This window comes from Lampris incognitus, chromosome 9 (genome assembly GCF_029633865.1).
Source record: "Lampris incognitus isolate fLamInc1 chromosome 9, fLamInc1.hap2, whole genome shotgun sequence".
NCBI classification, from domain to species: Eukaryota; Metazoa; Chordata; class Actinopteri; order Lampriformes; family Lampridae; genus Lampris; species Lampris incognitus.
In genome coordinates, this window is record NC_079219.1 from 9,728,926 (window position 1) to 9,751,843 (window position 22,918).

Genomic DNA, 22,918 nt, shown 5'->3' on the forward strand with positions numbered 1-22,918 from the left:
GGAGCACCGGATGGCTTCGGGGAAGTCTTAAAAAGAACAGCTGACCCGATGGTGGCAAAGGGCCGTGATATCCCAGATGCACACGAGCTTTTCAAGGCCTTGGCCGAGACAAACACAACCGTGAAACTGTTCTTTGTCAAAATGTCTCTATGCCTGCTCGATAACGCAGGTAAGAAAATCCCAGCAGGTTGAATAAGTTCATCTGGACACAACGTCTACTGACAGAAATGTTTCATCACTCATCCAATGCCCCTTTTCCACTGCATGGTACCGGCTTGAGTCAACTCCACTCACTTTTTCTGGTTTTCCATTGCGCAAAACTTAGGGATAGTACCTGGTACCAGGTACATTTTTGGTACCACCTCCGTCAAGGTTCCAAGTGAGCTAAGCCGATACTAAAAGGTGACACGAAAATACTACTACTAGTACTATTATAAATAAATAAATAAATGTATATTTATCTATATGTATTTAAATATAAATAAAATCTTTAAAAAAAACTAGTCAACATGCTCACAAATAACCAGCGGGGCTTTGCTGTGAGGGGATACTATCTGCAGTGGAAAATAAAATCCCAAAAAGTAAAGCGAGTAGAGTTGAATAGAGTAGAGTCGACTTGAGCCAGTACCATGCAGTGGAAAAGGGGCTGGAAATGAGTGAAGAATCATTTCTCTCAACAGATGTTGTGTCCAGATGAACTGATTCACCTTTCTGTGATGTTAGGGTTGGGTTAGGGTTAGTGAAGAGTGAGAATGTTCAGAATGCAATGGAGAACATACCGAAGCAGATTCCAGCAGTGCGGGAACAATGGGAACCCACCAGGTAATTACTCTGGCTCCAGGAGAACTGATACATCGTGATTTCAGCTGCGCAACACCGAAGCATTTTACCATGTTTCAGTGTCGGCCAGAAGGCGCCAACTGCTGTGCCACAGCCAGCTAGTGAAGGGGATCCACAGCCACAGCCAGAAAAGGAAATCGAGTGGCAAGTCCAGAGCTGGTAGGGCAGCGCAGTGGTGCATGCTCAGATATGATGAAAGCTGTATCCAGGCATCATCCTTTGCTCAGATGAAACACATGTCCAAGTGATATGTATGCATCGTGCTGGGTTAAACCAATTCTTTTGGCCAGCTTGGGATGACATCCTCTGGTACCTGTTTGGTGATATCCTTGAAATCATTTCACCCCCACAGCCTGTGACAAACTGTCATGTAGGGCTCTTAAAAGAGGTGTGGGTCAGACACACACACATACACACACACACATACACACTTGCTGGCATGGCAGTCCATCTAGTCCGATGATGACATCCCTCATCGTTAACGGTGCGTTGTTTGATGACTGTTGAATCCAATTCTTGATCCACAAGTTTTATTGCACATTGGGCATATGAAGTCCGGGTTAGTGGGGGCAGGCGTGGTTGTGTGTCTCCTAGTCTTTTCTGTAGTTTTTTTTCCACATTTCTCTCCTTTTCCAGCTGTTCTATACCTCTGTAGCAGATCTCCCGCCAGTTGGAACGGGTTGACGTCAGCTTGCTCCAGCCTCAAGAGGTCGATACAACATTTCTTCAGCGATGTTTTTAGCTGGTCTCTGTATCGCTTCTTCTCACACACACACACACACACAGCCTCAACTGCTTCATACTACATATCATGATTACCCATTTGATGCACACACATTATTCCCTGACAACAGTGTCAGTCACAGCCATGTCCGTTCCACAAAGTCCCTCTACCCCCCCCCAGCTCCTGTCACACCCACCCACCAAAAGTAGTTATACTACGACCGTGTATTGGTGAGAATCTGGCGATACGATACATATCACGATGCAGCGGTTACAATTCAATATATCGCGATATATTGCGATACTGTAAGAAAGGCGATATATTGCGGTTTCATAGGCCTGCTAAGACTACACAGAGGTGGTACAGATGTACAAGTCTGTTGGGTACCAGCACATGAGGGACTGAAAGGGAATGAGTGTGCAGATAAACTAGCAAAAACGGTCAGCAAAAAGAAACAACAGTATCAGTTCCACTTGGAAAAGGAGAAGGAAAAGCAGTGATTAAGAGGAAAGGAATGGAGATATGGCAGACAAGGTGGGAGGGAGACCAGAAAGGAAGGGGGTATTGCAAAATACAAAAATTTTCATAACAGAATTATAAAGAAGGGAACAGAAGGGAGGAAATCATAATAACAAGACTAAGACTGGCTCACACAGGATGAAATGGCACCTTGCTTATAACGGGGGAAAGGGACAGTGAGAAGTGTGCGAACTGTGGAGTTGAAGAAAACGCTGAACATGTAACATCACACTGTAACATGTATGAAGTGGAAAGAGAAAGGTCACAGGATCAAGTCCGAGAGGCGGGACGGGAGTGGAATCTGATGGGAATACTGGGAACAAAAGGAGAGGGAGAGGGGATTAAAATCACCAGGAAGGCACGCTTTACTTTCTTAAGCGACGCAGGCGTTACTTTTCCTGTCTCCGTCTTCTGACTACCTTCGCCGGAAGCTACAGGGGAACCGAATTTATTTCGGGTCCAGGGCCGAAGTTCGCTGGCGCTGTCCGTCACTGCCCGGTGCTAGCTAGCTAGCTAAACTCCGGAGTACAACCCAACACAGTTCAATAGCTCACTTCGTCTGACAATGGCGAGGACACCGTCTTCTCTCTTTGGAAACACATTTAATCCTTCTTCACAGCTGCACAAAACGTTGACATAGGTCCAATATATCACAGTTCTTAGTGATAATATTTCCTTTCACTTGCGCGGAGCTCCCAATACCGTTCGCGCCACACAACAACAACTTCCTCATTCCCCCCTCCCTACCAACCAATCAGAGTCCGACCCCAGATCTTGCTCTTAAAGCGGTACACCCTTATTTACCGACACAGGGTTGATGGGTAGAATTTAAGAAACAGGGTAAAATGCCGTGATGTCACACACTCTTGCACAGTAGGTGGCGGTATGCACCAGAAGAAGAAGAAGGACGAAGAAAAAGACGAATTATTATTATTATTATTACCACGTGTTTTGACCGTCTGGCCTACCTGTAACGGAGTAACTGTAGGCCTGTCTGAGGTGAACCAGACCTCTCTGCAGAGGTAAGAGATGTTTTAACAGTTTTCGTCACCTCTTCGTAAAGCCTGGGCACTGCCAGATCCGGCTCCATAGTGTTTACCACGCGTTTGATGCCGGGGTTTTCAGCCACGCTATAAGGCCGCAAACCTTTACAAACAAAAAGCACCACCGACTCCGGCGGAAGCTTGTAGTTTGCCGTGGCTCCGCAGGTTGGCGCTGTGCTGTTTTAACGGCGCGAAAGTTATAACGATTAAGAAGTGCGTCTGCGTGATTTTTTTCCCGTACCCGTTTTCCGGGAAGGAGTGAGCTCGGAAGTTGGTTGTTTCCTGAATATCGTAACGTGCATGGATAAGGAGACACGCTGGCCGCGTGCTGGCGAGTCTGATTCTTTAGTCTAGCGGTTAGCGATGTCGCCTGCGGTGCGGCCGATACGGGTTCGCTTCCCGGCCGCGGCAGTTCCTGTGGTTGCGTTGTCCGCCGAATTCGCTACAAAATTTCATCGTAGTATGACAAAGCCCTCAACAGCATTAGTTTGATCCGAATCGTTGCTCCCTGTTTTGTCTTTAAACCAACGTGCAACCAAACTTCGCCTCTGTAAGACCAGACGAGGACGCTTCTCTAATACTTTCCGCCGGAGGCAACAAGCCTACTGCTAGCCCACAGCGACATCTACAGGAGAGGTGGTCACAGGCTATTTGATCACAGGGATTTGAGGAATATTTAAACACATTAATTTTGTTTAATACATGAATATTTTTTTTAATGTATCGATACAAGGGGCTTGAAAAGCGATAACGTGTACTACTATTGCTTTTGCCTGCTCCCGTTAGGGGTCGCCACAGCGGATCATCCGTTTCCATCTCTTCCTGTCCTCTGCACCTTCCTCTGTCACACCAGCCACCTGCATGTCCTCCCTCACCACGTCCATACACCTCCTCTTTGGCCTTCCTCTTTTCCTCCGGAAAATCGATAAAGTATTGTGGGGGGAAAATATTGCAACACTGAGCTGTATCGATTTTTTTGCACAGCCTTCATCTAAGCTGTGCAATGTAGACGTGTGTGTACATGGTGTTATTTATTATTTTTAACAAATTATTATGACGTTTGATGAAGCACAATTGACCATATTAATTTTTTTTGACTGAATTGACTGAATGCATTTTTATTAGATTGTTTGGTGTGTGTGTGTGTGTGTGTGTGTGTGTGTGTGTAAATGTCAGCAAGGCAGTGGCTCCAGATGGCATCCAGAGACAAATAGTAAAGTCCTGTGCCGATCTGCTAGCCCCTGTATTCACTACAGTTTTCAATCTCTCCCTGGTCCACTCTGTAGTACCCACATGTTTCAAGAGATCCACTGTTGTACCAGTCAGTACCAAAGTCAACCAATCCAATCGACCTCAGTGACTACCGTCCTGTAGCTCTCACTTCTGTTGTCATGAAGTGTTTTGAGAGGATTATTAAGGACTACATCGGCTCCTCTCTCCAAAGTGCTTTGGACCCCCCCCCCCTACAGTGTGCTTACCAACATAGCAGATCCACTGAGGGTGCCATCTCCAGTATGTGCTACACGCCATCCTAGTCCACTGTGACAGCTGGGGGTGGGGGGAGGTGGGGTGTGCTGAGAATGCTGTTCATTGACTATAGTTCAGCATTCAATACCATAGTGCCCCTCAGACTGGCCACCAAGCTCAGTTGAACTTGGCCTGAACACCTCCCTGTGTAACTGGGTCCTTGACCTTTTGATCGGCAGACCCCAGGTGGGTAGCTACATCTTCACCTCTTTCAACCTCAACACAGGAGCCCCCCCCCCCCCCCCAAGGTTGTGTCCTGAGGCCCCTGCCCTACTCTTTGTACACACATGACTGTGGCCAGGAGCGGCTCCAACACCATTGTTAAATTTGTTGATGACACAATAGTGGTGAGCCTGATCTCCATCAATGATGAGACGGCCTCCTTGAAAGAGATGGAGAATCTGTCACAGTGGTGCCAGGCCAAGAATCTCTCCATGAACTTCAGTAAAACCAAGGGGCTTGTTGTGGATTTTAGTAAGACACAGCTAAAGATCTACACCCCTCTCTTTATCAACGGGGTCCCAGTAGAGAGAGAGAGCAGCTTCAGGAACCTTGGTGTTCACATCACTGAAGACCTAACATGGACACATCATGCAGACACTTGGGTGAAAAAGGCAAGGCAGCGTTATTATCACCTCAGGCAACTTAAGAAGTTCAGTGTCCCCCCACAAATCCAGAAAATATTTTATTTTGGTGCCATTGGGAGCATCCTGGCAGGATCCATCACCACCTGGTATGGGAACTGTACCTCTCAACCCCCCCCCCCAAAAAAACAAAACAAACCCCTGTAGAGACTCGTATGGTCGGCTGAGTGTACCACCGGGTCCACACTCGCCCTCCTACAGGGCTTATACACCAGGCAGTGCAGGACCGGGGCTAAAAGAATTATCATGGATCCCCATCAACCCAATTATGGACCGTTTCATGGGACTACTATACCAGACTACTCGTCTAAACACAGAGAATTCAGAAACAAAGTTCTTCGCAGTACTATCACACTTGCCAGCATGGCACACATCAAGGATAGTTACCAAAGTGCGCACCCTCCCCTGAGAGCACCCCTCCTTTATAGTAAGCAGGTTCACTCCCCGTGGGGGGTGACTATAGGGTAGTTGTTTGTTCTTTTCCTCATCACATGTTTTCCAGCTCGCATCCCATCAAGGCCACTACTCTAATTACTTTGCACAAGCTTTGCTACATTGAGTGAGTTTCTCATACATTCGTCTGCTAACAGTTAACAATAGGTCCTTATTTATTCACATGGAGAAGACCCTATAGTCACCCCCCCACAGGGAGTGCACCTGCTTACTATAAAGGAGGAGTGCTCTCAGGGGAGGGTGCACACTTTGGTAACTATGCTTGATGTGTGCCATGCTTGCAAGTGTGATTGTACTGCGAAGAACTTTGTTTCTGAATTCTCTGTGTTTAGACGAGTAGTCTGGTATAGTAGTCCCATGAAACGGTCCATAATTGGGTTGATGAGGATCCATGATAATTCTTTTAGCCCTGGTCCTGCACTGCCTGGTGTATAAGCCCTGTAGGAGGGCGAGTGTGGACCCGGTGGTACACTCAGCTGACCATACCACTCTCTACAGGGGTTTTTGTTTTTTTTTGGGTCTTGAGAGGTACAGTTCCCATACCAGGTGGTGATGGATCCTGCCAGGATGCTCTCAATGGCACCAGAATAAAATATTTTCTGGATTTGTGGGGAGACACTGAACTTCTTAAGTTGCCTGAGGTGATAATGACGCTGCCTTGCCTTTTTCACCCAAGTGTCTACATGATGTGTCCATGTTAGGTCCTCAGTGATGTGAACACCAAGTTCCTGAAGCTGCTCTCTCTCTCTACTGGGACCCCGTTGATAAAGAGAGGGGTGTAGATCTTTAGCTGTGTCTTTCTAAAATCCACAACAAGCTCCTTGGTTTTACTGAAGTTCATGGAGAGATTCTTGGCCACCACTGTCTCACCACTGTGACAGATTCTCCATCTCTTTCAGGGAGGCTGTCTCATCATTGATGGAGATCAGGCTCACCACTACTGTAACATCAACAAATTTAACAATGGTGTTGGAGCCGCTCGTGGACACAGTCATGTGTGTACAAAGAGTAGGGCAGGGGACTCAGGACACAACCTTTGGGGGGGGGCTCATGTGTTGAGGGTGAAAGAGGTGAAGATGTAGCTACCCACCCTACTAACCACTTGGGGTGTGCCGATCAAAAAGTCAAGGACTCAGTTACACAGGGAGGTGTTCAGGCCAAGTTCACTGAGCTTGGTGGCCAGTCTGAGGGGCACTATGGTATTGAATGCTGAACTATAGTCAATGAACAGCATTCTCAGCACCCCCCCCCCAACACAGTTGTCAAACTGGGATAGGATGGTGTGTAGCACATATTGGAGATGGCACCCTCAGTGGATCTGCTATGGTGGTAAGCAAACTGTAGGGGGTTCAAAGCACTTTGGAGAGAGGAGCCGATGTAGTCCTTAATAATCCTCTCAAAACACTTCATGACAACAGAAGTGAGAGCTACAGGACGGTAGTCATTGAGGTCGATTGGATTGGTTGACTTTGGTACTGACTGGTACAACAGTGGATCTCTTGAAACATGTGGGTACTACAGAGTGGACCAGGGAGAGATTGAAAACTGTAGTGAATACAGGGGCTAGCAGATCAGCCAGGACTTTACTACTGGTCTCTGGATGCCATCTGGAGCCGCTGCCTTCCTGACATTTACTACCCCCCCCCCCCACACCAAACAATCCAATAAAAATACATTAAATGAAAAAAATAATAACTGTGCTTGATCAAGATCAAACATCATAATCATTTATTAAAAAAATAATAAATAACACCATGTACACACAGGTCTACACTGCACAGCTTAGATTAAGGCTGTGCAAAAAAATCGATACAGCTCAGTGTTGCAATATTTTTCCTCCACAATACTTTATCGATTTTCCGGAGGAAAAGAGAAAGGCCAAAGAGGAGGTGAATGGATGTGGTGAGGGAGGACACGCAGGTGGCTGGTGTGACAGAGGAAGGCGCAGAGGACAGGAAGAGGTGGAAACGGATGATCCGCTGTGGCGCCCCCTAACGGGAGCAGCCGAGAGTAGCAGTAATACACTTTATCGATTTTTATATGAATAAAAAAATTATTCATGTATTAAACAGGTTTAAAATGTGTTTAAATATCCCTCAAATCCCTGCGATCAAATAGCCTGTGACCCCTGCTCCTGTAGATGTCGCTGTGGGCTAGCAGTAGGCTAGTTGCCTCCGGCGGAAAGTATTAGAGCGGCGCCTTCGTCTTTCAGAGCCGACGTTTGGGGGTAGAGGCTAGTTCCCGTCGATGCAGAGAACGGTCAACTGAGCATGCGCAAGTACTCGTCGCCTCCGTTGTTTGGAAATGTTTGCGGCCTTATAGCGTGGCTGAAAACCCCGGCATCAAAACGCGTGGTAAACAATACGGAGCCGCGCTATGTGGTCCCAGCTCGCCGACACGTGACGGATGCAGAAGGGTCCAGGCTTTCCGAAGAGGTGACGAAAACTGCTAAAACATCTCTTCCGTCAGCAGAGAGGTAAGAAAAAAGGTCTCTGTTCAGGTTTACCTCAGACAGGCCTACAGTTACTCCACTACAGGTAGGCCAGGCGGTCAAAACGCGTAGTTCTTCTTCTTCTCTCGGTTTCTTGGCGGCTCGCATACAGCTTTAAGGTCCATACCGCCACCTACTGTACAAGAGTGTGTGACGTCACGTCTTTTTACCCTGTTTCTTATGTGCACACTCATTCCCTTTCAGTCCCTCACGTGCTGGTACCCAACAGACTTGTACATCTGTACCACCTCTGTGTAGTCTTAGCAGGCCTATGAAACCGCAATATATCGCCTTTCTTACAGTATCGCAATATATCGCGATATATTGAATTGTAACCGCTGCATCGTGATATGTATCGTATCGCCAGATTCTCACCAATACACGGTCGTAGTATAAATACTTTTGGTGGGTGGGTGTGATAGGAGCTGGGGGGGGGGGGTAGAGGGACTTTGTGGAGCGGACATGGCTGTGACTGACACTGTTGTCAGGGAATAATGTGAGTGCATCAAATGGGTAATCATGATATGTAGTATGAAGCAGTTGAGGCTGTGTGTGTGTGTGTGTGTGTGTGTGTGTGTGTGTGAGAAGAAGCGATACAGAGACCAGCTAAAAACATCGCTGAAGAAATGTTGTATCGACCTCTTGAGGCTGGAGCAAGCTGACGTCAACCCGTTCCAACTGGCGGGAGATCTGCTACAGAGGTATAGAACAGCTGGAAAAAGAGAGGAATGTGAAAAAACTACAAAAAAGACTAGGAGACACACAACCACGCCTGCCCCCACTAACCCGGACTTCATGTGCCCAATGTGCAATAAAACTTGTGGATCAAGAATTGGATTCAACAGTCATCAAACAACGCACCGTTAACGATGAGAGATGTCATCATCGGACTAGACGGTCTACCATACCAGCAAGTGTGTATGTATGTGTGTGTATGTGTGTGTGTGTGTCTGGCCCACACCTCTTTCAAGAGCCCTACATGACAGTTTGTCACAGGCTGTGGGGGTGAAATGATTTCAAGGATATCACCAAACAGGTACCAGAGGATGTCATCCCAAGCTGGCCAAAAGAATTGGTTTAACCCAGCACGATGCATACATATCACTTGGACATGTGTTTCATCTGAGCAAAGGATGATGCCTGGATACAGCTTTCATCATATCTGAGCATGCACCACTGCGCTGCCCTACCAGCTCTGGACTTGCCACTGGATTTCCTTTTCTGGCTGTGGCTGTGGATCCCCTTCACTAGCTGGCTGTGGCACAGCAGTTGGCACCTTCTGGCCGACACTGAAACATGGTAAAATGCTTCGGTGTTGCGCAGCTGAAATCACGATGTATCAGTTCTCCTGGAGCCAGAGTAATTACCTGGTGGGTTCCCATTGTTCCCGCACTGCTGGAATCTGCTTCGGTATGTTCTCCATTGCATTCTGAACATTCTCACTCTTCACTAACCCTAACCCAACCCTAACATCACAGAAAGGTGAATCAGTTCATCCGGACACAACATCTGCTGAGAGAATTGATTCTCCACTCATCTACAGCCCCTTTTCCACTGCATGGTACTGGCTCAACTCGACTCTACTCTATTCAACTCTACTCGCTTTACTTTTTGGGATTTTATGTTCCACTGCAGATAGTATCCCCTCACGGCGAAGCCCCGCTGGTTATTTGTGAGCGTGTTGACGAGTTTTATTTATATTTAAATAAATATAGATGTTTATATTTTATGTTTTGAAAAGTCAAGTATGTGTCAAGGCCTCCTCCTCATACTGCTGCTTAACATTGAAGTGATGCTGTGTGAACCACTGAAGGTAGGTGTGGAACAGCTCAGTGAGGTCCCCCTGTGTGCCCTCCACAGATTTATTGATGATGACCTTGACAGTTGACTTCTCTTCTCCTTTCTTTTCATACCTCTCCTCATCTTCTGTTACCCCCTGGGTGAAAGAGACTTTCGTCATGCTGTTATATGTACTGGAGATTGGGACACTCGTGTCCTTGCAGTGTACACACTCTCCATACATGCAGCTCCCCAGATAGCAAACTTGCTGTGGCCCGGACCCGTCCCACACAGACACTTTCATCTGGCCCACATACTGTGTAGAATGATGGCACTTGGGCGGTCCACTCCTGTTTGCCAGATCTGGGCCAGAACCAAGCCATAGCAATGCCGCATGTACCACGTATTTGCCAAAGGTGGCCCATATTTGTTTCGCGATATTTGGGCCATATTCACCATTTACCACACGGGCCACTTCAGGGTCACATCCAGATTACACGTTGCCCAGAGCACCGCATCTTTGCCAAAAAAAAGGCCCAAATTTGATTTGGCATATTTGGGCCATATCTGGTATTATACATGTGGGCCACTTCAGGCTCACATCCATTTTGTCAGGGCCAGAAGAAGGCCACCAGTGCTGCATCATTGCCTGAAGTGGCCCACATCCGGATGCTATCTGGGTCTTGTTGGATGAGTTGCAGCACACCGTTTCTACTCAGTTTCCAAGATTGGCAGTCTCAAGTTTCAGCCGATTGAGCTTCTCAGCCGCAAAGCTCAAATGTTCATGCACCTCCATAAAACGACACCAGGGGGCAGCAATGACCAATAAACCTCCACTGTTGCGCCTCCCAGTTTGTTTACGAAGACATTGGAAGGATTTGATTCCTTAGTGGTCTGAAGCACACGGACATCTATACCTGTCCTACACTGCTCAGTTTCAGTATCCAGTGGAAAATTATCAAATCAATTCATTTCTCACTTCCATAAGGTTTCCATTTTAAATAAGATCTGGATCACAAATCAGATCTGTTTTATATTACTTTTATATTACTTGGTTGTTCTAAACAGCAATTTTTTTTTCTTCAAAAGTGGCATTTAAATGGAGACGTGTTATACTGGATTTCCCTGTGTGTAGAAATTAACATCAGTACAAGATGATACCAACCATTTTTAAAAAGACGTCGTCAGTCCTGAGGGCGATGGCTGATTTCAGCGTGGAACTTGGAAGTACATGTTTTGTGCCAGAGCAGATGGTATTTTTACAGTGCAGACATTCATTTGTTCTCTGGGCCAGAGTTTGTGTTAAAAGCTGCAGTGTGAAACTGTATGTAAATGAAGACGTTATTGTATGGCTCGAATTGGAGTGAGCAGGTTCCTCTCTGCTGAGTCCGAGTTGGATTTCCCCCAAGTCTGACATGTAGACAGCAGTGTGATACCATTGAGATCCAGCTGGCACAGCCAGTTAACATGAGGTTAGGTGGATAACTCCCTCCTTCTCTGTTCCTTTCTGTGTGTGTGTGTGTGCGAGAGAGAGAGAGAGAGAGAGAGAGAGAGAGAGAGAGAGAGAGAGAGAGAGAGAGACAGAGAGACATACATCCTTTTTGTTCTCTCAGATTGTTTTGTTTATCACTTCCTGCCTGCTAAACATGGCTTAGCATCATATACCCACACATATTGTATGATGGGATGCTGGGATGTCCACCATCACTTTTGATCTGAGGCCATATTTGCCCAAGGGTCAAATTATGCATATACACACACACGCACACATGCACACACACACACACACACATGTGCGCGGGCTGTCCCACAGAGAGGACATCTCTGCAGGGTCTGCAACAAAATCAGTCAACCTATCAGTGTTCAAATAATAATAACAATCTGTGATGGCCTGGCGGCCTGTCCAGGGTGTCTTCCTGCCTGTCGCCCAATGACTGCTGGGATAAGCTCCAGCATCCTCGTGACCCTGAGAGCAGATAAGTGGTTTGGGTAATGGATGGATGGATGGATAATAATAATAATAACTTTATTTATATAGCATTGTACTAGAGCAATGTTACAAAGTGCTTCGACACACAGACAGGTCTGAGAGACAGACCGGTCTTTTAAAGACAGACAGGTCTCTGCCTCCTCAACTCAGACCACTGCCAAATACCTGACCCAGATCACTTCAGAGTTGGAGCCTGAACCGTTTTTTTTTTTTTTTTTTTTGCAAAGAAATGTCGGTTTGTGATAACGAGGACTCTGACATTAACTCCTCTGTAGAGACGACACAAACCAAGTCTAACAAGGCCACAGATGATACAACATGCCAATAGTCCATCAGTCATCAGAGATCACATGACACAGCGATGGACTGGTCCGTACATACACACCTATCTGCCCAGCTTGGGGGAAATATTAGGATATTCTGAGGTCAACAGATACTGTATGACCCATGCACAATACATTTCAAATGTATAATTCATCTGTTCATTACTTCTGTAATGAAAACAACCAGGAAGAAAAACAAATGTTCTGATAAACTTCCCATATCTGAAGAGATATTTCTGGGGGAAGCAGAAAACACTTTTATTGAATGTTTTTTGGCTGCAACTGAAGAAAATTCAGATTTTTGATTTGCGGGATTTAGCTCCCAGAGACTAACAGAAGAACACAGTGGTTGCACTGGTCAGCTCCCAGTTACCAACAGTAGAGGACTGTGGTTGTACTGGTCAGCTCCCAGTGACCAACAGTAGAGGACTGCGGTTGCACTGGTCAGCTCCCAGTTACCAACAGTAGAGGACTGTGGTTGTACTGGTCAGCTCCCAGTGACCAACAGTAGAGGACTGTGGTTGTACTGGTCAGCTCCCAGTGACCAACAGTAGAGGACTGTGGTTGCACTGGTCAGCTCCCAGTGACCAACAGTAGAGGACTGTGGTTGTACTGGTCAGCTCCCAGTGACCAACAGTAGAGGACTGTGGTTGCACTGGTCAGCTCCCAGTGACCAACAGTAGAGGACTGTGGTTGCACTGGTCAGCTCCCAGTGACCAACAGTAGAGGACTGTGGTTGTACTGGTCAGCTCCCAGTGACCAACAGTAGAGGACTGTGGTTGCACTGTTCTATGTGGAACTGATTAAATGTAAAGAAGGGTATAACTGATAAAGAGCCTGGAATTCAGAAGGTTTGTTGTTTTTTTCAGTAGCATCAGTTGTTTAGGATAGAACAGGACCTCCACATGATGGTCTGTTTCCTGATGAACTGATTTTTAGGTCGAGGTAATAACAGCAGACGCTGGCTGGTGGTCTGTTTCCAGCCTGACTGTGGGTGAGGGAACAGAATTTGGTCTGATGGAGAGAATGTGGGAAGACAGGAACTGTAGCGAGATGGATGGCATTCATTAAGCGTGTCCTCTTCATGCTGGGTCAAGCCTTTCACTCTTATAACTGGTACCAAGCAGAATCCAGCCATGATGGACTAATCCCCGGCCCCGGTGCACACTAGGAGCCAACACCTCTGACACCACCGAGTTGTTCAAGATGCTGGATAATTACACTCCCTCTCTCTCTCTCTCTCTCTCTCTCTCTCTCTCTCTCTCTCTCTCTCTCTCTCTCTCTCTCTCTCTCTCTCACTCTCTCTCCCTCTCTCTCTCTCAAAAACGATACGTTTGAATTGCCAAAGCACTGTCAATAGAAAAGATAGTCGCACTTAATTTACGGTAGACTAATTAGACATAACAAGCCGCACTTTGTATCAAACTAGACAAAAACTAGAAATATGTTCTTTATTAGACAGTAAACAAACAGTTATACCCTAATTAGACACCATACGCCTAAATTATGCTGTAATTAGAAACCACATATAATGCCATAATAGATCCCAAATATACTATACCTAAACACCCATCCATCCATTATCCGAACCGCTTATCCTGCTGTGAGGGTCGCAGGGATGCTGGAGCCTATCCCAGCAGTCATTGGGCGGCAGGCGGGGAGACACCCTGGACAGGCCGCCATGCCGTTACACACACACACACACACACACACACACACACACACAGGAAATGACACCTTATCAGATTCCCACTCTCTGAGCCTGCAACAAAAGACGGGCGGTCTCTGCGGGGTGAACTGCAGTACTGTTTATCGCTCATCGTATTTCCACATCGCGGCCGGTGGCGTGCGGTGAGGTCGGTGGCTGGGTGGGTAGGCGGCGGGCGTTCCCAAATCCAAACCACATCCTTTTGTGCTCTCTAAAGTTTTATAACAATCTGGTCCTCCTCCGTTCTTCCAACTGCCGCAGAATCCTAGAACGTTGTGCCCCCCTGGCCGACCCACATCCCAAATGAAAACCCAAACAGAAATATTGTCAAAGTATATATGAAGTACTTTTTTCTTGTTTTACGTGGTTTTTGATATCTGTGAAATGACTAAGTAACACAATGGCCTTTCCTTAGAGCTCCAAACCGTTGTGGATCTCATTGCGGTCGCTACAAACAGCAGTAATGAGATACTATGTGTAAATATTGTTGAAACATCACCTGAAAAGAAGAACACAAGCACAACACAAAGAAACGACATTTGTGGTAAAACTATAATTCAATATATGTAAAATATACAAATACATATATTTAAATTATGCACCATTTCATGAATTCATTTCCAGTGTTATGATGTATGATAAGATGACTGCGGCACGGTGGCGCAGTGGTTAGTGTGGTCACCTCACAGCAAGATGGTCCTGGGTTCGAGCCCCGGGGTAGTGAGCTCTACATTTGTACAGATTTGTGAAAATGAACAATAAAACTTGAATTAAAACATATCTGCAAAATAATTGGAAAGAGCTGTTAATAAGGATGTGAAATGACGAGAGTGTGCAGCTGATAGGGCAGGCGTTTCAGCGATGGTTGTCTGATGCAGGACAGCGTTCCATAAAAAGGTCAAAATTTAGAGAATAAAATCAAATTAAAAATCATATGTATGTGTTTACTTGTCCAACACAGCCACACTACATGAAAAAAAACAACAATTACAGTTTACTTTAATACTGCCAGGGGCATACTACGATGACTACTACTACTACTTTCGGCTGCTCCTGTTAGGGGGCGCCACAGCGGATCATCCGTTTCCATCTCTTCCTGTCCTCTGCATCTTCCTCTGTCACACCAGCCACCTGCATGTCCTCCCTCACCACATCCATAAACCTCCTCTTTGGCCTTCCTCTTCTCCTCTTCCCTGGCAGCTCCATATTCAGCATCCTTCTCCCAATATACCCAGCATCTCTCCTCCACACATGTCCAAGCCATCTCAATCTTGCCTCTCTTGCTTTGTCTCCAAACCGTCCAACCTGAGCGGTCCCTCTATCTAATATAGTCGTTCCTAATCCTGTCCTTCTTTGCCACTCCCAATGAAAATCTTAGCATCTTTACACTGCCACGAGCATAAAAGCGCAAAATCAGGGGCTTACCTTCACTTGAAGGTGAAGTCCATTCACCTGTCTTTCTCCACCAGTCTCCCCGTGACGTGACGGGACGTGACCTTGATGGCTCTGATTGGCTCGCACTCTCCCAATATAAGCAGTGCCTTTCCTCGTCCATTGGTTTTGCCTTATGCTGTGCAATATGCATGTGCTGAAATTCACAGCGTTCAAGGCAGTCCTGAACAAAGCAGAGCCTAAAGCAGGCGAGCTTGTGCGCTGTATGGCGTTTCGCTTTTAGAAGTTTGAAGGACTTAAAAAGGACAAGGACATGAAAATATCATTAAAAATACATTATAACACAACATACTTGTAACTAGAATGAGATTCTGATATGTTGTTATGACTTTGTTGTATGGTTATTTTGATTACATTATCACAGGGTAGACACTGCCTACCCTGACCACACGTCATTGGTTACGGCTAATAGCGTCATAAAAACCGATGTCCCAATTCTCCTCATGTAGGAGCCTCACTCCTACATGAGGAAAATACTCCTTATGTCTACCCGGCTCTAGGAGTATTTTTAGTCCTAGTCAGAGTGTTAGTGAGATTGATAAGAGGAAATCGGATACTGGATAATGGACTCAGGGTGGAGAGAGACAGACATTCCAACAAATCCTTCACCAATGTCAACCAGTGGACGCTCCCGTCCATCCTATACAGGTGTCACTCTCATCCACAGGGACTCAGGACACATTGTGTTTCGGAAGCACGTTTGGGTGGAAGTTGAAGGACATGGTGGCGCTTGGGACCAAGCCTTTCAGTGCCCGTATCACCACGAAAAATCCTTCTACGCCAGTTGAAAGAGGAGAATAAAGACATTGTGATTCAGAATAGGAATGGATGAACTGGGATGGCCTGGCGGCCTGTCCAGGGTGTCTCCCCACCCGCCACCCAGTGACTGCTGGGATAGGCTCCGGCATCCCGCGACCCCGATTGGGATAAGCGGCTGGGATAATGTACGTCTTCTTCTGGACCTCGGCAGATAACCGGATAGAACCTCCTGGGTCCTCTCCAGCGAAAAGAGACATTCTGTCTTCACTGACCTGACCGCTGTATGTGTCAGGAACTCAGCACATGATTTTTTCTATTAGAGGGAATGAATACATGTTCCTCCGCTCAGCGCACCTAGTTGGATGCTGGTCTGCAGGTTTCTCCATGTTTTATCGGACTGTATTTATTTGAGCCATTTCCTTAAAGTGTGGTTGTTTGATGTATGGAATGTTGTGTATGTGCATGTTGACTGCACAAACAAAACCTATTGACAATAAAGCAACTGAATCTGAACCGGAACCCTGCATTGCAAAACTGGTCTACCCGAACAAGTCTGAGAGTCTCAAAATCACACAGAAATATCCTATTTTGTTTCAAGAACCAGTTACTCATCAGGAACTATATAAGATGATTAATTATAATGAGTTTATAATATTTACCCTGACTTATCTAACCTAGTTATTTCATCTTAGAAAGAGCCTCTTGAGCTTTGGGTAGTGGCCGAGGGGGTGAGATCGCGGATATAAGTGGCTGAAATGAGTTTCCTCCGTAGGGTGTCTGGGCTCAGCCTTAGAGATAGGGTGAGGAGCTCGAACATCCGGAGGAAACTCGGACATCCGGAGGGAGCTCAGAGTAGAGCAGCTGCTCCTTCGCGTCGGACATCTGATTAGGATGCCTCCTGGGCTCCTTCATTTGGAGGTTTTCCGGGCACGTCCAACTGGGAGGAGACCCCGGGGTAGACCCAGCACTTGCTGGAGGGCCTACATGTCCAATCTGGCCTGGGAACGCCTTGGGATCCCCCAGGAGGAGCTGGAGGGCGTTGCTGGGGAGGGGGTGTCTGGAGTGCCCTACTAAGCTTGCTGCCACCGCGACCCGACCCCGGAGAAGCGGCTGAAGAGGAATGAATGAAAAATAGCATCTTCAGAAGTAAAATAAGAAAGCTTTAAGTGGAGAACTGCTTTAAGTGTTTTTTTCCTAATAATTGTGTGATTAAGCTCAACTTCGGACTAGATTATTTTAAAATCAATGCAGTTGAACTTGTAAGCAAGTTATTTTATCTTGTTTTAAACATTATCTTGCTTTTTTTGGTTGACTTTCTCACTTTAATATGCTTAAAATTTGTCTCAATTTTGACATGGCCTTTTTTTACAGAGTGTCTTCACTTCTCATTTAACTAAAACAAAAAAGAAGAAGAAGAACCCCCCACCCCCCCCACCCCCCACCCCACATACCTGAGAATGTTTCTCAGATAAAACAAAATGTACTTCCTTTTCACTGGTCTCTGTGCAGGCTGACAGCACGGCTTTAACAGCTTCCAGAAGCCCGGAGGGGCCGTGGGAACTTTAGATTAATGTATGGGGGGGGGGGACGGGGACTGGGGGGGGGGGAACCCTCTAAATTGGAGGAGTGGTGCTTGTCCTTTCATGGGGGCGCCGCTCTGCAGAACACAGCGGAGACGCTGTGCCCCGGGGAACCCCCGTCCCTCAAAAAATGTCGTCGGACGTTTGTGTTGAGCTGTTCGAACACATTTCTTCACCTTTATTTATGTTTGGGAAAGGTTGACTTAAGCACGCGGTTCTTTTCAGCGGCGCGTTCACGTTCACGCGTGGTTTCAGACGTTCAAACGGGAGCTGAGCAGTACAGCCGCAGCCTTCTGCTGCTAAGAGGCCGAACTGCTTTACTGCAAGAAATTGGCGGGTTGAATGCCTTTAGGCACCTCGGCAGTCATTACTGAGCGGAGGGAGGCTGCTGCTCGTGCCCTTTTCCTCGTCGGCCTTGGGGCCTTTCACCTTTATTGTACATGGTTTAGTTTGAATGTTTACTTGGGGAGGGACAGTGTACATTAATCAACACTCACAACAGATGTAAATGTAGCCGAGTTGGCTAAGAGGCTAGTTTCCATCGGCAGTCCATTTGTCTGATGTTGTTAGGCATCCTAAGATAATAAAATAGTACAAAAAAAACCCCAAACATACAACATGGTTAATATACAATACAAGAACGACAAGAGCAAACAGACCAGAAATATATACAGAATATACAAATGATGTAGAAAAAGATAATAAAGAGAATGTAGAAAATTATATATGTATAAAAGCAGACCTACAACACAGCTAATGTACAATACAGTTAACCAACATGTCAAAGGTGTGTGCGAATAGCATCGGTGTTGACGTTGTTGGTTCTTAATAAGCAATTTCTTGACATTACACTTAAATGACATTACACTTGGCACGGGGGCGCAGTGGTTAGCGCGGTCGCCTCACAGCAAGAAGGTCCTGGGTTCGAGCCCCGGGGTAGTCCAACCTTGGGGGTCGTCCTGGGTCGTCCTGTGTGTGGAGTTTGCATGTTCTCCCCGTGTCTGCGTGGGTTTCTTCCGGGGGCTCCGGTTTCCTCCCACAGTCCAAAGACATGTAGGTCAGGTGAATCGGCCATACTAAGTTGTCCCTAGGTATGAATTTGTGTGTGTGTGTTTGTGTGTGTGTGTGTGTGTGTGTGTGTGTGTGTGTGTGTGTGTGTGTGTGTGTGTGTGTGTGTGTGTGTCGGCTCTGTGATGGCCTGGCGGCCTGTCCAGGGTGTCTCCCCGGCCAATGACTGCTGGGCTAGGCTCCAGCATCTCCCCGACCCTGAGAGCAGGAGAAGCGGTTCAGATAATGGATGGATGGATGGACACTTAAATGAATAATAGGACGGGGACTCTCTAATTGATTGTGGTGCTGAGATCCAATGATGTGATGCTCTAGAGGAGAAGACGGCCTGACTAAATGCTGAGTGGGATGATGCAGCCCCCTCTAGCTGCACCCCTGGTGGCTCTGTTTGTGGTAGATTTGAAGTATATTTCTTAGTTAGGATAGTATTGTGTTATTATAGTTCAGACAGTGTCACAGTAACACATCTCAATCTGTATTCTGGGAACTCTTTTTACCGAACAGCATGACCGCTGGCTAGCCTGCATAGATTATTAATAAGGACTCAAATATTGTCATTCAAAGGTGTACGTCCAGTCTTGGTTTTATGTTTAAATTCATAACATCATTCTGATAAGTTCCATTTTAGCAAATAATAGAAGAGAAACAGTAGAATAAGTCTTTACTAACCAACACACAAGTATTGGGCAACGCTTTACACGTGATAAGTGTTAATTAATATGCAAATAAGTCCTGATAAAATGTCTTCATGCATGCTAAATAATCCAGGTAAGGAAGTCACAGAAAGTTCTGTCAGCTCATCTGGACACAACGTTTGTTGAGAGAAATATTTCATCACTCATCTAAGTGACCTCTTCAGAAGGGAGTCAAAGATGCCATCTGTGTGAAAAGGGAAGGACCATCCCTGAACTGGGGAATGCAAGTGTTATGTAAAGTAATGTAAGCGTTAATAGAGTCATGAACAAGTTTTCGACCACTAGGTGGCGCTGGCAAAATATGCAAAACCTACTTTTTCCCCACTTGTTTTAGGTTGCAAGTCTCTACTACTACTACTTACTACTACTACTACTACTACTACTTTCAGCTGCTCTTGTTAGGTTGCAAGTCTCTACTACTACTACTACTACTACTACTTTCAGCTGCTCTTGTTAGGTTGCAAGTCTCTACTACTACTACTACTACTACTACTTACTACTACTACTACTACTACTACTACTACTACTACTTTCAGCTGCTCCTGTTAGGTTGCAAGTCTCTACTACTACTACTTACTACTACTACTACTACTACTACTTTCAGCTGCTCTTGTTAGGTTGCAACTCTCTACTACTACTACTACTACTACTACTACTACTACTACTTTCAGCTGCTCCTGTTAGGTTGTAAGTCTCTACTACTACTACTTACTACTGCTACTACTACTACTACTACTACTACTTTCAGCTGCTCCCGTTAGGTTGCAGGTCTAATATGCAAAAAACTTTGCATTAAGCATGTAAAGGCTCTCATGATTAAAAGTTATCAAACGAATTTTGATGGCACACAAAATGCAAAAGTTATGACTTATTACCCATTAACTAATGCTTATTACAGTCTTATTAACAAATAATATTAACAAGCATTTTATCAGAATCAAGTTTATTGGCCACGTCGGTTTGCACAAACATGGAATTTGACTCCGGTTTCGTGGCTCTGTCAGTGTTCGTAACAGATAACAAGACGACAACGCAACAATCTTCAGATATATACACAAGGATGACTATATGCAGGCGAAATAAGAGGTGATAAGGAGCAATGGTGCAGTGGATATATCATAGATACTGAAATAAATGTTAGCAGGTTACTTACATACATGCCTGAAGTAGATGGGCATGACAGAATGTACCAGTATACGTACAATGTACAGTACAGTATGTACAAAATGGTTGGATTTATTTGGCAGTGTTAAGCATTCATTTGAATGACGGCCTGCAGAAAGAAGCTGTTTTTATATCTGGTTGTTTTGGGGCACAGTGCTCTGTAGCACCTACCAGAGGGGAGGAGTTGGAACAGGTTGTGACCCGGGTGTGATGGGTCTGCAGTGATGTCGCCTGCCCATTTCCTGAGTCTGGAGGTGTATGAGTCCCGAATGGAGATGGAGGGCAGGTTGGTACCAATGATTTTCTCTGCAGACGTAACAGTCTGTTGTAGCTTGTCTCTGTCCTGTTTGGTGGCCGATCCAAACCAGACAGTGATGGATGTGCAGAGGACAGACTGGATTATTGCAGTGTAGAATTGAATCAGCAGTTCCTGAGGCAGGTTGAACTTCCTGAGCAGGCAGAGAAAGTACATCCTCTGCTGGGCTTTTTTGATGATTGTGTCTATGTTGGATGCCCATCTTAGGTTCTGGGAGATTGTGGAGCCCAGGAATCTGTAGGTTTTCACCACAGACACTGTGCTGTTGTATGGTGGGGGGGGAGCAGTGATGGGGGGGCTCATCCTGAAGTCTACTGTCATCGCCACAGTTTTGAACTTATTCAGCTCCAGGTTGTTATGGATGCACCAGAGGGCCAGCTGTTCAATCTCCTGTCTATATGCAGACTCGTCACCGTCCAGGATGAGGCCAATGATGGATGTGTCCCCCGCAAACTTCAGGAGTTTAAAGAAGGCTGAATCAGTTCATCTGGATACAACGTTTAGTATTGACAGATACATTTCATCACTCAACTAAGTGACCTCTGTAGTCTAAACTGACTGCAGGTATCCCCCAGTTCAATACAGCGCCTAATGACCGAAACCAACGACCAGTTTCATATGCAAATATGGGTGTGACCTTTAACTAGAGTTTCAAAGGCCATGTGGACTATTCAGAGGATTGGGGACTAGCTGCAATCACAGCATTGTAAGTTGGTGACAGATGTACTCTTAGCCCCCCCCCCCCATACAGATGAAGCTGAAAATGACTTAATGAATTAGAATAGCAAGGCGTAAAGGGATTAAATATACTTTTAGAATATAAACTGTCCCAACAATGTGACCAGGCTTATTATGGCTACCTTAACCACAATTCTTAAAAAGCCTTAATCAAATATGCCGAATGTATTTTTTAAAATCATATCTATTGTTGATGTACCCAGTGTTTTGTCAGTTTCAATATCCAGCAGCAACATAATCTTTTCATAGCCTCAAAATCCAAATATTGATTAGCTGTCATAAGTCCACAGCTTTGTTTCAGTCAGATGGTTCATTTGACATTGAAAGGACGCACCGTCTCCACACTCGGTAAATCAAAGTGTAACGTGGGAGGATCTACACCTTCTGTCTGCAGCTTTAATGGCTCCCAGGTTTGAGAACAAGGGAAACAGAGCCAGGTACTGATGTGGAGATGAAAAGCTTAAACAGGAGAAGAGTCTCTGTTCTGAAGACTAAAGTAGGACAGGTAGTTTGGGGTCCAGCCACTTGGGGTGCTGCCGTGGACTCAGCCCTAGCAGACTCTTACCAGTTTATGAGAGAGGCGCGGGTGTGGCATGTATAGTTTGTTTGTCCGTTCAAGCTTAAGTTAAGTTGAGCTGCCGCTTCACAGTTGATTCACTGCTTGCCTCCCGGTGTGTTCCTCCAGAGAAATTAAGTTGTGTTGTTTACTTACTGGATAAAACGTCACTGCTTGTTGGGCTTCTGTAATGAATGTTCAGCGTGAATGAGTAGTAGTGAAATGCTTCATTTATCACCGCTACCAGCTAATAGCTAACGGCTTTCATGTTTGTGCTTATGCTTCTGTCAGTTCAACACGGTGGCCCAGTGGTTTGCCTGTTCCCAGATAGCCTCCGGATGTGGGCCACTTCAGGCAACGATGCGACACTGATGGCCTTCTTCTGGCCCTGACAAAATGGATGTGAGCCTGAAGTGGCCCACATGTATAATAGCAAATATGGCCCAAATATGCCAACTCAAATGGGGGCCTTTTTTGGCAAAGATGCAGTGCTCTCGGCAACATGTAATCTGGATGTGACCCTGAAGTGGCCCGTGTGGTAAATGGTGA